General features: G+C 41.5%; 1 pseudogene; it reads left to right on the top strand.

Annotated features, from left to right (window-relative positions):
• Positions 1-978: 978 nt before the first annotated feature.
• Positions 979-1777, top strand: LOC121025711 (mitochondrial intermembrane space import and assembly protein 40-like; annotated as a pseudogene).
• Positions 1778-16346: the final 14569 nt, after the last annotated feature.

The raw sequence follows: 16346 nt of genomic DNA, 5'->3' as shown, positions 1-16346 counted from the left end.
TGGAAACCAATTTGACAATAAATTTCATATAAAAATAAAAAAAAATTCTTCTCCCCTAATTTTTTAAGTCATATGCATTTCCTGTCTTGTGAATTGCCTCTTTGTCTTTTCCCTCACTTCTAAAGTCCAGTGGTAGGCAGTGAATACCGGAACTTAGTGTCTTATCCAGCCTTATGCAGAAGCGGGTAGTCAGTAAAACTACATAATAATCACAGACTGTGCTAATACTATGGATAGGTTGACTCCACTTCCATCCCACTTCTCAATCCCATGGAGCTCGGGTTTTGCATGTAAATTCGAGATCACCAAGTAGATGCACTTAAGTGATGTCTGGCAGGTGGAAGGAAGTGAGCTCACAAGCTAGAAAGAACAGTCCTGTTTGTATACATGAGGTTTTTCTGCAGTGTTTCTCTTCCAGCTTCCTGGGCATCAAAAAAAAAAAAAAAAAAAAAAAAATGAGGGCTTACCCATAGCAAAGGCAGCAACAGCAGTTTCTTGATCTGGCTTATAATTGCTGGATCGCGGCAACAGATGCTGTTCATCTGTGTCCCTGAGTATTTAGAGGTGGCTGCAGCAGGTACAGAGGCGACAATGGCAGGTTCTTGACTCTTGGCACAGCTCTAGGGGTGACATCAAAGGTAGTAGCTCCCTTGGGTTTTCAGTTTTGTATTTTACTGGACCTGTTCTTTTAAATCTAGCCTATACCCTGCTCTTTTAGAACTTCCAGCAATTTGGTAAGACTTAAATTCTCTGTTTTAAATCTCTTCCCATAAATTGTTATAAACTTTTTGGAACATAATCTAATTCTGTCTGTTACAGTTTAAAAATATTGAGGCGGAGGGGGAACAGGGTTTGGGGCTGGGAGGGCGAGCTGGCAGGCGCGGGGCGGGGCAGACCTCGAGGGGCGGGTCCGTGTAGGCCTCGGAGCCTCCCGCCCAGCCTGGGGGAGAGGTCACAGCAGGAGCCTGCCACCGCCTGGGCCGCCGCCACCGCTCTCGCCGCCAGGTCTGAGTGCCGACGCTGCAGCCATGGCCTATTGCCGGCAGGAAGGGAAGGATCGAATCATATTTGTGACCAAAGAAGACCATGAAACTCCAAGCAATGCAGAGCTGGTGGCTGATGACCCCAACGATCCGTACGAGGAGCATGGATTGATCCTGCCAAATGGAGACATTAACTGGAACTGCCGGTGCCTTGGGGGAATGGCCAGTGGCCCCTGTGGGGAACAGTTCAGGTCGGCCTTTTCCTGCTTCCACCATAGCACAGAGGATGTCAAGGGGTCAGACTGTGTAGACCAGTTCCTGGCCATGCAGGAATGCATGCAGAAATAAACGGACCTGTATCCCCAGGAGGATGAGGACGAGAAGGAGGAGGAGGAGGAGGAGAAGCCAGCAGAATGTTTAGAAGAGACAGCTCCTACTGAAGCCACTGCAACCAAAGAAGAGGAGAGGTCAAGCTAATGAAGACCATAAGGCACTGGGCTCCAGTCCTTCTCCTTCAGAGTAATATGAACCTTTTGTAAGATGCCTTTTTGGTCATTCTCCGAGAAAGTGTCTTTCCCTCTGTTGTTCTGTGCACTATAATGTACAAAATAACTTATTTTGATGATCAGGGGTCTTGGTCCTTTGACATATACACTGGAAAAAATGTATGTGTGTCTCACATAAACCTATCAGCAAATGTAGCTGTCACTTTTGAATTCTCAGATTATCCTGAATTTTTCCTCTTTGAAATAATGTACTGACTATGCTCAGCAACTAAAAATCATTATCTGGGAGTGTCTTGTGAGTGAGCTGATTTATTCTGATTGATTATATGCCCTTGTAGATTTTATACCCCTGTGGGAAACGAAACAAAACCATCTTCCTTTAAAAATGCTGGAGTGGGGCCATTCCCAATACAAGGCCACATGATCACTTATTTCTCATGAACCATCTTGACCTTGAGTATGTGACGAGTACTATATTTCATTTCTGATGCATTTTGGTTTCCATTTTCACTTTGAGCTCCAGGTTTTCCATGCTTGGAAATTGGAACTTTGGACCCTCTGATTCACAGTTCCTTTCTAAATGAAGAGAAAGGCTGGTTTTGCTGTTGTTGTTCTTCTGCAAGCCCTGGTTTGGGGCCTATGTTCACACTGGCTCTGTGTCAGCCTGTTCAGTGCAATGTTCTTGAGAGGTGGGGACCTAATTGTTACCAAAGTAGCAGCCAAGAGAAGAAACGGTGTGAATTAAGTAGTCAATTAAAAAGAAAATATTATTGGGGCGCCTGGGTGGCGCAGTCGGTTAAGCGTCCGACTTCAGCCAGGTCACGATCTCGCGGTCCGTGAGTTCGAGCCCCGCGTCAGGCTCTGGGCTGATGGCTCGGAGCCTGGAGCCTGTTTCCGATTCTGTGTCTCCCTCTCTCTCTGCCCCTCCCCCGTTCATGCTCTGTCTCTCTCTGTCCCAAAAAAAAAAAAAATATTATTATAAATAAATAAATAAATAAATAAATAAATATAAATAAAAATATTGAGGCACCTGGGTGGCTCAATCAGTTGAACGTCCAACTCTTGATTTCAGCTCAGGTCATGATCCCAGGGTAGTGGGATCGAGCTCCGAGTCAGGCTCTGTCCTGAGTGTGGAGCCTGCTAAAGATGTGTGTGTGTGTGTGTGTGTGTGTGTGACCCAGCAATCTCACTTAGAAACTTCCACTGCACAGAAATAAAAGTACCAGGACTCACTGTCACAGAGGTATAACGACATTTACTGTAGTGTTAATTTTAGTGGCAAAAACCCTGGAGACAACATGAGTGTCCATCAATAAGGGAATGGTTAAATTTATTACAAGACATCCACACTATGGAATATTGTAGATCAAACTGAAGAATAAGGCTGCATATGTATTGCCCTGAAAGTATGCCATAATACATGATATATTTAATGAAACAAGTTGTATAATTCCATTTTGAAAAAAAAAAAAGAGGTAAGGGGCATCACTTCTTAAATTTCTTTTTTTTAATTTTTTCAATGTTTGTTTACTTTTGAGAGAGAGTGTGAATAGGGGGAGGGGCAGAAAGAGGGATACACAGAATCCGAAGCAGGTCCAGGCTCCGAGCTTTCAGCACACAGCCAGACGCGGGGCTTGAACTCACAAACCATGAGATCATGACCTGAGCCCAAAGCAGACGCTCAACTGACTGAGCCCCCCAGGGGCCCCTCACTTTTTAAATTTCTTAGAGTGGTTTCTGTTTCCTGCACTTAATTCTGATACACACAGTGTCATACTGTCATCATCATAACTAAAAATTATATATCTAAGGTATTGCAAATATCTGGTTTCCTATCCAGTTAAGGACCTCATAAATGAGAGAAATATACAAGAAAATTCTTGGAGGCCCAATACTTATTAAAGTATTATATGTATACAATGGAATATAAACCATAAAAAGAATGAAATCATGCCATTCACAACAACATGGTTGGATCCAGAGGGTATTATGCTAAGTGAAATAAGTCAGACAGAAAAAAACAAATACCGTATGATGTCACTGATATGTGGAATCTAGAAAAGAAAACAAATGAACAAACGAAAACAGAAATAGACTCATGAATACAGGGATCAAACTGGTGGTTGCCAGAGTGGAGGAGGGTGGGAAGATGAGCAAAACAGGTGAAGGGGACTAACTTCCAGTTATAAAATAAATAACAGGAATGAAAAGTACAACATAGGGAATATAGTCAATGATATTATAATAACTTTGTATGGTGACGGTAACTACACTTATCATGGTGAACACTCATAATATATAAAATCATCTATGCTGTACACCTGAAACTAATATAATATTGTATGTCACCTATACTTCAATTAAAAAATATATTGTAGCACTCAAGGGATTTCTGCTTCAAGATGGAGTAACTTGGTGGCAACCTGCTGGCTCAGTCAGTAGAGCATGTGACTCTGGATCTTGAGGTTGTAAGTTCAAGCCCCGCGGGTATAAAGATTAATTTTAAAAATAAAATATTTTTTAAAGTAGATGAAAAAAAAATTTTTAAAAAGGGGGCATCTGGGTGGCTCAGTCAGTTGAGTGCAGGCTTTGACTCAAGTCATGATCTCATAGTTCGTGGGTTTGAGCCCCGCGTTGGGCTCTGTGCTGACAGCTCGGAGCCTGGAGCCTGCTTCAGATTCTGTGTCTCCCCCTCTCTCTTCCCCTCCCCTGATCACGCTCTGTCTCTTTCATCTCAAAAATAAAATAAACATAAAAATTTTTTTTTAAAGATGGAGTAACTTATAACCAATGAATGCTGTTCTGAGAACAACTAGAAAAATCAGGTAAAATATGAAAAAGAATTTTCTTTTCTGAAGGCATCAGAGAGCTAGGACTTCAGAGGTGAGATCCCAGAAAGAAGGGAAACTCATCAAAGTAAGACCAACTTCTTGCATGTTGCTTTTTTCCCTTAGAATAACTGCCAATTCTTGGACCAGACACTGAGTAGAAAGTGTCTCTCAAGAGGCAGAGAAGCCACCAGGGCTTTAGGTAATACCACAGAACCCAGGGGACAAAAAATGGAGTTTAAGGTCTGCAAGGCCAGCTAGAATTTGAATGTCCAAGATCTAGAGAGTGGAGAAGCACAGAAAAGTGAAACCTGACACTCAACACAGGTTTTCCCCTCCGGGAAATTGCTGATTAAGTTGCACAGAGTAACAAATTAGAAGTCAAGGAGAGTGGTCAAAAGTAGAGAGGAGTGTTTGGAAGTTACACAGAGCTGAAGAGACAAAAATTGGAGTTCAGAACTTCCCAAGGAGGAAAATCCTTAGGAAACATCTACCTCCTGGCTCTCATTTGGGACCTCTTAGAGAGCTATATCCTAGCAATCAGGTCAACGGAGGATATGATGAGTCTAGCAAATGCTATAAATCAGCCTCAAGTCACCGCAGTGGTTGATTGGATTAAGGTAACTTGTGCTTCTGCTGCCTTGGGGAAAACAGGGTGAATCCTCTCTGAAGGGATATAAGGTCATCTAGAGCCTATATGCCTTTTCAGACACAAAGTCTGGTGGTCAATAAAAAAATAACTGATGTGCCAAGAAACAAGTCCAAGAAGAAAAAAAAAAACAAAACAATAGAAACAGACTCATAGTGGGGCGCCTGGGTGGCTCAGTTGGTTGGGCGTCCGACTTCAGCTCAGGTCGTGATCTTATGGTTTCTGGGTTCGAGCCCCACATTGGGCTCTGTGCTGACAGCTCAGAGCCTGGAGCCTGCTTCAGATTCTGTGTCTCCCCTTCTCTCTGCCCCTCCTCTGCTCATGCTCTGTCTCTATCTCTCAATAATGAATAAACATTTAAAAAATTAACAAAAAAAGAAACAGACTCATAGTGACCCAGTTATTGCAGTTATATGACATAGACTACAAACATTCAAGAAAATAAGGGACAACATGATCACTTTCACCAGAATGCTAGAATCTATAAAAAAGAATCAAATGAAAATTCTAGAATTGAAAGTACAATAACTGAAATTAAGAATTCAATAGATGAACCACATAAAGCCCAGGATTTACTGCTCCTTTGCTGGACATATCAAGTGCCAGCTATGTCATCCCCTTTGGAAGACTCCCCACCCCCACTGTATGCAGCATTTGGGGACTGCCAGTCGATATTCCCTGCATTCCTCTGGTCAAAAGGTGGGCACAGGTTCTAAGCCAAGTCAATTAGATTCTCCTAGGAATTTGAATCTTGAGCTGAGCGATGCAAAGATGGAAAACAATTAGAGCTGATTTACAGTGCCACTGGTGCCCTGGAAAAGTGATCCATTAGTTCTCTCTATCTAGATCCCAGAAGATGCCTTGTTTCTGAGACCTGGTTGTTTAGTTTTTCCCTCTGTGAGCTAACCCATTGCCTTCCAAATAAATTCCTTTAACCAGTGTAATAATTTGGGTAAGAAATAAACAAACTCTGAAATATTAGTGGCTCAAAAAATGTTTATTTCTCATTCACGCCCTATCCAAAGTGAGTCAGCAGAAGGACTATGTTCCATAGTTACTCAGGGACCCAGTCTCCTTTCATTCTTTGGCTCTTCTCTCCTCTAGATCTTAGGAGTAGTTATGAATTGGATGTTCCTGTGTCCTCAAAATTTATGTGTAGAAGCTCTAATCCCCAGTGTGATGGTATTTGGAGGTGGGGTCTCTGGGAGGTAATTAAGTCATCAGTGGGGAGCATTCATGAATGGGATCGGTACCCTTATAATAATAGACAAGAGAGATGATTTGTCTCTCCACCATGCAAGAATACAGAAATAAAGTGTCCATCTTCAGACCAGGAAGAGAATCCTCACCAGGAAGTAAATTGGCTGACACTTTGATCTTGGACTTCCAAGCTCCAGAACTATGAGAAATAAATTTCTGTTGTTTAAGTCACTCCGTTTATAGGAGTTTGTCACAGCAGCTTGAACTAACTACAACAGGCAACCTCTGCATTCAGCTGGCAGGATCAGATGTGGGAGGTTTTTATGGAAAAATGGCACATATCACTTTTGTTCATATTCCATTGGCCAGAACTCAGTTACGTGGCCACACTTCACTGCAAGGTGGGCTGGAAAATGTAATCTAGGTGTGCATCCAGAAAAAAAGAACACTGATATTCATGAGCCCCTGCTGTCTATACTACAGCCAAAATCAGTTTTGTTGCTTACAAAGGACCCTAATCAACACACATACATAGGGTTGTAATAGACAGAGCTTGAAGAGGAGGGCAATTCAGATAAAAGAATGAGTGTAAACGAAGAGCATCATATGGTTTGGCTGGAGTGTTTGAATGGGTGATTGATGTTAGAGGAGGTCATCAAGAGGACATGACCACCGGTTGGCTTACAAGTTGGACCTAGGCACTTGGAGGCTCCTCGTCCCCTCCCCTGTCCTTGGAATGTGTGTTCCACTTGCCTCATGCAGGCTAGAAGCTGCCCCAAGGACATAGCCCTGAGATAGTAATGTGTTGAAACCATCTAGACGGTATACATGACTGAACCCAGTCAAGGCCTTTGTAAAAACTTAAAATTCTGGTGGACAGGTATGGAAATCTACTTGTCTTGTGGCCATCCAAGACAAACCTTGTAAGTAAGCTCCTTGGCTTATTAAACTTGCCATTTACCAATCTGCAGTGGCCTGCCTCTTTCTTTGATCTCTCCTCTCCCTCCATGTACAGTTTGTGAACCAACAGTTGGAAGCAGTAGGAGGCAAGACTGTAAGAGGCAGATAGAGTCCTGATGCCAAACTTAATTCTGTAGGCCAGGAGTTGACAAAATATGGCCTGTGAGCCAAATCCAGCCTTTTCCATGGTTGACTTGGTAAGTTTTATTGGAACACATCTGAATGTGTTTGCTCTACAATGGCAGGAATGAGTAGTAGCAACAGAGAACACATGGCCCACAAAGCCTAAAAATATTTACTATCTGGTCTTTTATATAAAACGTTGGCCTATCACTGCCATAGGCAATTGGGAACCACCAAAGGATTTTGAGCAGGTGACCAGTATGTAAGATCACAATGACACCACTGCATAGCAGTAAATTGGACTATGTGAGCCAGTTGTTCAGTCTGGGTTGGAGGTGCAGCTGGAGAGGGAGGAGTCATGTAGGCCAGTTAGGAAATTGTTACACTAGCCTAAGAAGTAATAATAGCAGCTTCCATCTACCAAGTGGCTACTACTTGACAGACACTGTGATATGTACTTTGCAAGCAGTATAAAATCGTATCTTCACAACAGCCCTGTGAAGTACACTATTTTTATTTCCACTTCATGGATGGAAAAACTGAGGTCATGGACATTATATTACTTCTTGGTCTCTTACTAACCCTTCCTCCTCTCTCTCTTCTTGGAGGACAGTTTTCTTCATGGAAGCTAAGAACATGGACTCTAAAACAAGGCTGCTTAAGTACAAATCCCAGTTGTACCGCTTGCTATCTAGATGACGTTTGGTGAGTTACTTAACCTCCCTGTGCCTCAATTTCCTCATCGGTAAAATGATGATAAAGGTCAAAGTGATACCTGTTAGGGTTATAGCAAGGATCGAGGGAATTACTCTATGCAATACACTTAGCACAATATCCGGCACTTAGTAAAAGCCATAAATACATTTGCTATTATTTTTCCCAACTTCTAAATTTTATCATGTCCCAGAGCATGGCCCAGGACTCTCTTCTCCTCTCTAGCCACACTTCCCTATGATTCTAAGATTTCCTCCTCCCATGACACTTATTTCCCATTACCCCATTTTGTTTTCTTCTGGGCACAATCTGAAATTATTTATTGTTTTGTTCATGTATTTAGAACCTGTGTCCCCATTGGAATGTAAGCCTCATGAAGACAAGGATTTCGTGTTTTTAATTGCTGAATCCTCGGGGCCTAGAACAGTACCTGGCATGAAGCCAATGCTCAATAAATATTCATTGAACGGAGGGATGAACTTATTCAAGTGAGCAGTAGATAATGGAATTCAAGCCTATGTCTGACTGAGGCCAATGCCCATGCTCTTCATCACCATGCCGTATGGCATAGTAGCCATGGAACTAGAAAGGACAGGGTGGATGGCAGTGGAGGTGAGAGTGGGAGAAGGTTATGAGTCAAATATGATTTTGAGATTTAGGCCTGTATGCCAGCAAACTATAGATTCAGGAGTCATCTGCTTAGAGGTCATAGTTGAAATCCTAGTAAATACCTACAGTATTTACAGAAGGGAATTAGAGGAGAAAAGGGATAAAACAGAGAGGAAACAAGAAGGAACATATTGGAGTCCCCAGAGGAGACAGATGACATATTTGAAATAGGAAAATTCAAGGAGGGTTTAAAACAGAATGGTCTACATGGTATGGGCAGGGTGTAGCAAAACCACACGGGATAACGCTAGGCAATGAGCTGTTAAAACTCCTCTAAGCTAGAAGGAATGAGGGAATGAAGTGATTTTCATAAATCAAAGATTCATGTAGAATGAACTCTGAAAACAATTGTGACTTTTGGTCTATGGACACAACCAGCTCTAGGTGACCCTACAAGGGCAGAGCTGGGGGTAATAAATAGCCTAATTTTACTCTCTTACCTCTTTATGATATCCTGCCATAGACTCCCAATGGGCAAACCTGACTAGAAACTAAAGGACAAGGAAGCTTATTGATGTAATCCATAAAAGCCAGGCTCCCAGGGATGAAAGCAGGGTGAAACAAAATAGAGGAGTGGATCTGGGGGATCCAAGTCCAAAGGCAGTATGTTGGGAAAATCCTTTCTTGCTTGGGGCAGGTCAGTCTTTTTCTACTTCAGCCTTCCACTGATTAGATGAGGCCCATCCATGTTACAGTGGGCAATCTGCTTTATTCAAACTCCACCAATTTAAATGTTAATCTCATTCAAAAAACACTTTCAACAGAAATATCCAGAATAATGTTTGACCAAATGTCTGGGCACAGTCAAGTTGACACATTAAAATGAACCATCACAGTGTGTTGGTTCTGGCACAGATAGATCATTCTCTAAATCTTTTAATGATGGCAGTTGGGAAGAAACTTTGTGAACAGGATGGGTAACTCTATATCAGGGTATGTGTCTATCCATGTGGGCACAGGGATGGTGGGAGAAATCTAATGTAATCAACCAGCCACCAGGAAACCGACTGGTCTTCCCAGGGGATGGTGCCATATCAGAGGCTCAGCACTGGCCTATGCTATTGGCAGGTTGGACATCCAGCAGGAGCAGTAGCCAGAATCAACGTTACTAAGCTTTACAATGCCAGGCTCAGGCTGAACCTCTAACCCTGCTTGCATGTCCTTTCTAGTCGTGAGTCAATCAGGCAAGCACCGGGGTGTCTGAGGAGAGAATCCCGTTGATACCCACAAGCTCAGTCTTCTTTCTCACCTGATCACTGAGAACCTCCTCTGGACAAATGCCCTCTGGCAGGCATTTATGTAGGGCATAACCATCTTCACACTCTGTGCCCATTCTGAGAGGTCCATCTACATTTCTTGTCCCTAAATCTTGTGTCGTCAGTTGTCCAGTTATGGTCTTTCCACATCCCTGACCAGCAAGTACATACCTCCGGCCATTTCTCCTTCCACACCAAGGGGATAACTTGGTGCTTCACTGTATTTCAAGGCCACTCAGAGTGGGCTTATAGTGCAGTGATATACACTTCTAGCTGGTGATGTCCTACTGTGCCGATCCATGCATAAATCAGGCTTGTACTTCCTCTTTGACCTTTACCTGTTCGTAGGGAGCTCCCCATGAGGCCATAGGAAGGGCTTGAAGGGACATGGTGAAGGAGTGAAAGCAAGTACCATAGGATTATTGGATCACCTGCTCAAGCAGTTGCCTTTCAGACCTGATTGTGTTCAGTCCTGTATATAGCGCATCAATTTTATGGTGGAATACTGATGCCTATATTCATTTTATGATCCAGTGAATCAGTTAAATATGATCCAGTGAGTCAGTTAAAATATCCAGTTCATGACGGGAAATTTCAAGTCACATGATCTCCGTGTGCTGCATCATCAGGACTTCAGTCCCTCCAGGGCTTAGTAATGAGCCAGGAGCTCCCTTTCAAATGGGGAATTTTTGTCAGGGAGATCATGGCCTTACTCCAAACCCTTATGGTCTGTGATGTGATTGTATTTTTTTTTTCAAAAAAAGTTTTATTGATTGACATATAAGCATTATATATATTTAAGGCATGCAATGTGATTTTTTATATGTATGCATTGTGAAATGATCACCACAATCAAGCTAATTCATATATCTATTACCTCCTCATAGTTACAATTCTGTGTGTGTGTGTGTGTGTGTGTGTGTGTGTGCGTGTGTGTGTGGTGAGACCACTTAAGATATACTTTGTTAGCAATAGATAATACAGTATTGTTAATTATAGTCACTGCTGCATATTAAATCTTAAGAACTTCTCGTCTTGCAGTTCATGGCTTCGAGCCCCCCATTGGGCTCAGTGCTAACAGCTCAGAACCTGGAATCTGCTTCAGATTCTGTGTCTCCCTCTCTCTCTGCCCCTCCCCTGCTTGCACTCTGTCTCTCTCCCTCTCAAAAATAAATAAACATTACAAAATTTTTAAATTAAAAAAGAACATATTCATCTTGCATTACTAAAACTTTGTGCTTTTTGACCAACACCACCCACTTCTCCCTCCCCACCCCCCAGCACCAGCACCTGGCACCCACCATTCTACTCTCTGCTTTTTATGCGATGTGATTTTCTCTTTTTCTAATGTTTATTTATTTTGGGGGAGAGAGAGAGCACATGTGGGGGAGGAGCAGAGAGAGAGGGAGACAGAGGATCCAAAGCAGATTCTGCACTGACAGCAGAGAGTCTGATGAGGGGCTCAAACCCACAAACTGCGAAATCATGACCTGAGCCAAAGTCAGACACTTAAATGACCAAGCCACCCAGGTGCCCCTGAGATGTGATTTTCTTATTGGTATTCAACAGAGGCTTCATTCAGAAATTACATTTTCCACAGCCCTTCCTTATGACCCTGTATTTGTCATAAGGCCAAAGTGGTGGACAGCTTACCCCACACTCTGGACCCTTTTCTGTTCTGGGACCTACCTCCAAATAGGCAAGAATATCATATTCAAATATAGTTGGTGTATATTGCCTTCAAAATCCAAATGGGCCCACCAATCATTGAGCCTCTTCCTTTAAGATGGACATTGGGAAGTACAGCAACTTTTCTCTTCTTTTAGAAGGATCCCTCAAGATGCACCAGATTGGATCCCTAGAAACATCACCTATTTGGCAGGATCCTGAGCCATCTCCCACCCTATGTATGGATATGTTTTCCCTAGGTATCTATGTTTCTTTCTACCTAGCGATCATCACATCTAATAGGTATAATATTGGCAATTTAATGGAACCACGTGATCTTCTGTGAGATATAAAGATGATCAACCTCCCCCCCGCCAAAAAAAAACTATATTGTGACCAAGAACAGGAAAATTAGATTCACTCTGGGGTTAAGGCAGTAAAAATGCATAATCATACCTACTTCTGATTTTCATCACTGAGAGGATGGGAGGAAGAAGCATTTTCCGGGTCAATGGCTGGATACAAAGGGCCCAGAGTTGTGTTCATTTGCCTTCGCAAAAACACTACATGCAGAACTACACCTGTGGTTGATATGACCAGTAGATTAAGTTTGTAATCATTTGTTGTCATTCCCCTGAACCTATCTGACTTTTGTACTGGTCAAGCAGATAAGTTAAATGGTGATGCGGTAGACATCACCACAGCTGCTTCTCTGTAGCCTGATCTCTGCAAATCCTTCAGGGATGCAGTATTGCTTTTGGTTTAGCCTGGATGTGGGATGGAGGAAACTTCCAGGGGCTTTTACTTGGCTACTTCCTAGCATAAGAGCGCTCATCTCTCAGGTCAGTGAACTAATGTGTGGATTCTATCAGCTACTAGGTATATCTAGTCATACTCTACATTCTGTGGCTATGGGAGAGAAAAAAAAAAACACACAGAATGGATCTCTCGTCCCACTGTAGCAAAGCCAGTATTTAATAGACAATCCAAACGTCGGGCATTTTCCCTCTCCCACTGCACAGTCACTTCCCCTCTGGGGAAGGCTTAGGTAAACACTGACAGTATATAACTGTGGTCATGTTGTGGGGTACCTTTTCAAATGGGTCCAACAGCCTCCTTGGTTGAGAAGCCCTAGGTCTATTAACAAGTGTAAAAACTGAGTAAGAGGTTGTGATTCCCCACTTTGGTGACTCGTGTTACATTTTTTTCCAACAGATCTAAAATTTGTACACCTATATAGAACAAGAAGCACTATAGTAAGCTGTCCATATATTTCATTTTGAGGGATCCTATTATCAATTAGCCACCACCACATTTCCCTCCATTCCAAAACACTCCAGTTGCCATTCCATCCCTGTGGTTCTCTGTAATGATCTGTTTCTGGTGGTTGTTACCATTAGGGATCTATCACGCTGGAAATCCATTATTCCCAATGTGATCAGGGAATCCAGCTGCACACCAACGTGGACTCCTTCCTCTACAGTACATCAAGGAAGTTCAAATGTTTCTACCTTAATAATTAGGCCATCATTGAGACATTGAGACCAAGACTTGATTAGTAGACTACTAGTGCCAGTCCCCATTACTTGAGTCCCATTCAATCTTGAATCCTGGGAGAGTGCACTTCCATCGATATATTTCTCTCAACCAGTCTTAGGTTTCCTCCTCTTTGATCTAACACATTTGGCAAGTGGTAAAGGGGTGCCTGGGTGGCTCAGTTGGTTAAGTGTCTGGCTTCGGCTCAGGTCATGATCTCACATTTTGTGAGTTCGAGCGCTGTGTCTGGCTCTGTGCTGACAGCTCAGAGCCTGGAGCCTGCTTCGGATTCTATGTCTCCCTCTCTCTCTGCCCGCCCCCTGCTAATGCTTTGTCTCACTCTGTCTCTCTCTCTCAAAAATAAATAAACATTTAAAAAGGGTAAATATGTGAGTAAGCCAAAATAAACATGGACTCCATAAAATAATAATAATGTCTGATTTGTGGTATCAAAAAATGATAGATAATAAATATATACAAATAAGAACAGAGTGATCAGAGTTATAGTGTTCTATGCTCCTTGGGAGGATGGCAAATATATTGATTTACTTTAAACTTTATTAAATAAGCATGCTAATATTTCTAGGATAAGCATTAAAAGAATAGAAACATGGCATTTAACTTCTAAAGAGAAAAAGAAAAAGTGAGACAAACAGACACATATTTTTAAATATCAATACAAATGGAAGCAAAAAGTGAGGTAGAGGAAGAGAAACGAGAGAAGTAAGATAATGAGAAAGATCAAAATTAGATGTTATAATGTAGAAGTAAATCCAAATATACTAGTAACCACAGTAAACATAATAGACTAACCTCTTCAGTGAAAGCCAAAGACTGGACGTGAGAAAAGACTTCCAATTCCAGGTGTAAAGGAGTAGCATTTAGCAGACTAATTCTCCCCCTGGAAAAAGTTATAAAAATTACACAAAATATATACTTTAAAAAGTGTTTGGAGATACTAATAAGCAACCAACAAGAAAGTGTCAACAGTTCTGGGATAAAGAGACAGATGTAGAGTTCAGGGCTACCCAAGTCTCTGAAAGTTGGGGAGCAAAAATCACAGAAAGAAAGGAATCACAGAGAAATGAGTTCCAAAATATGCATACGAATTCCCCTCAAATTGTTGGGAGACTCCTAAGCTACACATGTGCAAAGGGAGACTCCAAGAAACAATCGATATTTTGGAGCCAATTCTCACCAGATGTGTGATTGTGCACATATCTTCCCAATTTCGCATTCCACTATGTCACATTGGTAACTTCACATTACCCATGGTGGGTGTATGTATGCCATGTAAATCAGAAAATACTACAAATCAAGGTTTCTTCAACCCCTGGAGAGCTGACTTCTCAGAACACAAAGGCATCCAACAATATATAGCCCTCTGGTAAAGATAAATATGTGGACAGGGGCGCCTGGGTGGCTCGGTCGGTTAAGCGTCCGACTTCGGCTCAGGTCATGATCTCATGGTCCGTGAGTTTAAGCCCCGCGTCGGGCTCTGTGCTGACAGCTCAGGGCCTGGAGCCTGTTTTGGATTCTGTGTCTCCCTCTCTCTCTGCCCCTCCCCTGTTCATGCTCTGTCTCTCTGTCTCAAAAATAAATAAACGTTAAAAAAAAGAAAAAAGATAAATATGTGGACAAATACAGAATCCTGTAATACTGCAATCATAGTGCAAAAATAACCTTTAACTCAGGTATGGAATTTAAAAGATAAAACTATAAAACATAACTATAATTATAAAACTATGTTAATGGATACAAAAAATAAAAAGATATATTTTATGACATCAACCATAACACAATAAAACTAGAAATCACTACCAGGAGGAAAACTGAAAAATACACACGTATGTGGAGATTCAACAACACATTCTTGAACAACCAATGGATCAAAGAAGAAATCACAAGCGGAGTTAGAAAATATCTTGAGACAAAGGAAAATAAAACCAAAACATATCAAAACTCATGGGATGCAGCAAAAGCAGTGCTAAGAAGAAAATTTATAGCATTAAATGTGTACACTAACGAAGAAGAAATATCTGGTCAATATCATAACTTTACACCATAAGGAATTAGAAAAAGAAGAACAAACCAAACCCACCGCCAGCAGAATAAAGGAAATTGTAAAAATTAGAGTAAAAATAAATGAAAGAGAAAAATTAGATCCAAAGAAAGCTCCAGGCTCTGAGCTGTCAGCACAGAGCCCGACATGGGGCTCGAACTCAAGAACTGCAAGATCATGACCTGAGCCGAAGTCAGAGGCTTAACCTACTGAGCCACCCAGGCACCCCAATAAGGGGAATTAGTAAACTAAAAAGTTGTCTGCTTGAAAAGAGTGATAAAATTGGCAAATCTTTAGCTAGACTGACAATGAAAAAAGAAAGAACAAAGGTCTACTCTCATAGCAACTTTCAAGTATACAATACAGTATTATTAACCAGAGTCACCATAACTGTTCACTTTTAAAATGGTTAATTTTGTGTATGTGAATTTCAACTCAATTGAAAAAGATATTTTCTTTTTTATAATTTTAGAGAGAGAGAGAGCACATGTGGAGGAGAGGTGCAGAGGGAGAGAGAGAATCTTAAGCAGGCTCCATGCTGAGCAGGGAGCCCGACATGGGGCTCAATCCCAAGACCCTGGGATCATGACCTGAGCTGAAATCAAAAGTCAGACGCTCAACCAGCTGAACCACCCAGGTGCCCTGCAAAAAGAGATATTTTCAAATAAATGGGTTTTTGCTTGTTTTGGTTTGGTTTTGCCAGCAGATGTGCACTACAAGAAACATGAAGGGGGACAACTTTAGGCTGAAGAAAATGATCCAGATGGAAGCAGGAAACTGCAGGAAAGAACAAAGAGCACTATTTACAACAACGATAATAATATCCTGTAGGGTTCTTTTATTGTAATATAATATACATAACATAAAAACCAACTCCCATACAAATGTAAACACACATAGAAATACAATATATAATAATAGCACAAAAGTTGAGAGATCAGAAAATGGAGTGAAATTGTTATATGGTTCTTACATGTTCGGGAAATGGTGAAAGTATGAATTTAAGATGAACTGGAATAAGTCAAAGACACATATAATAATCTGTGGGATAACCACAAAAGGAATTTTAAAAGAATGAATAACTAAGAAGTTATACGTGATAAAATGGGGTAATAAAAATACTTGAATAATAAAAAGAAGGCAAGAATGGAAAAATAAAGGATATGGCAAATGAACAAGTAGCAAGATGGTA

Source organism: Herpailurus yagouaroundi, unplaced genomic scaffold, assembly GCF_014898765.1.
Source record: "Herpailurus yagouaroundi ecotype Mexico unplaced genomic scaffold, PumYag 67700, whole genome shotgun sequence".
Taxonomy (NCBI): domain Eukaryota; kingdom Metazoa; phylum Chordata; class Mammalia; order Carnivora; family Felidae; genus Herpailurus; species Herpailurus yagouaroundi.
This window is presented reverse-complemented; position numbering and strand designations above follow the sequence as displayed.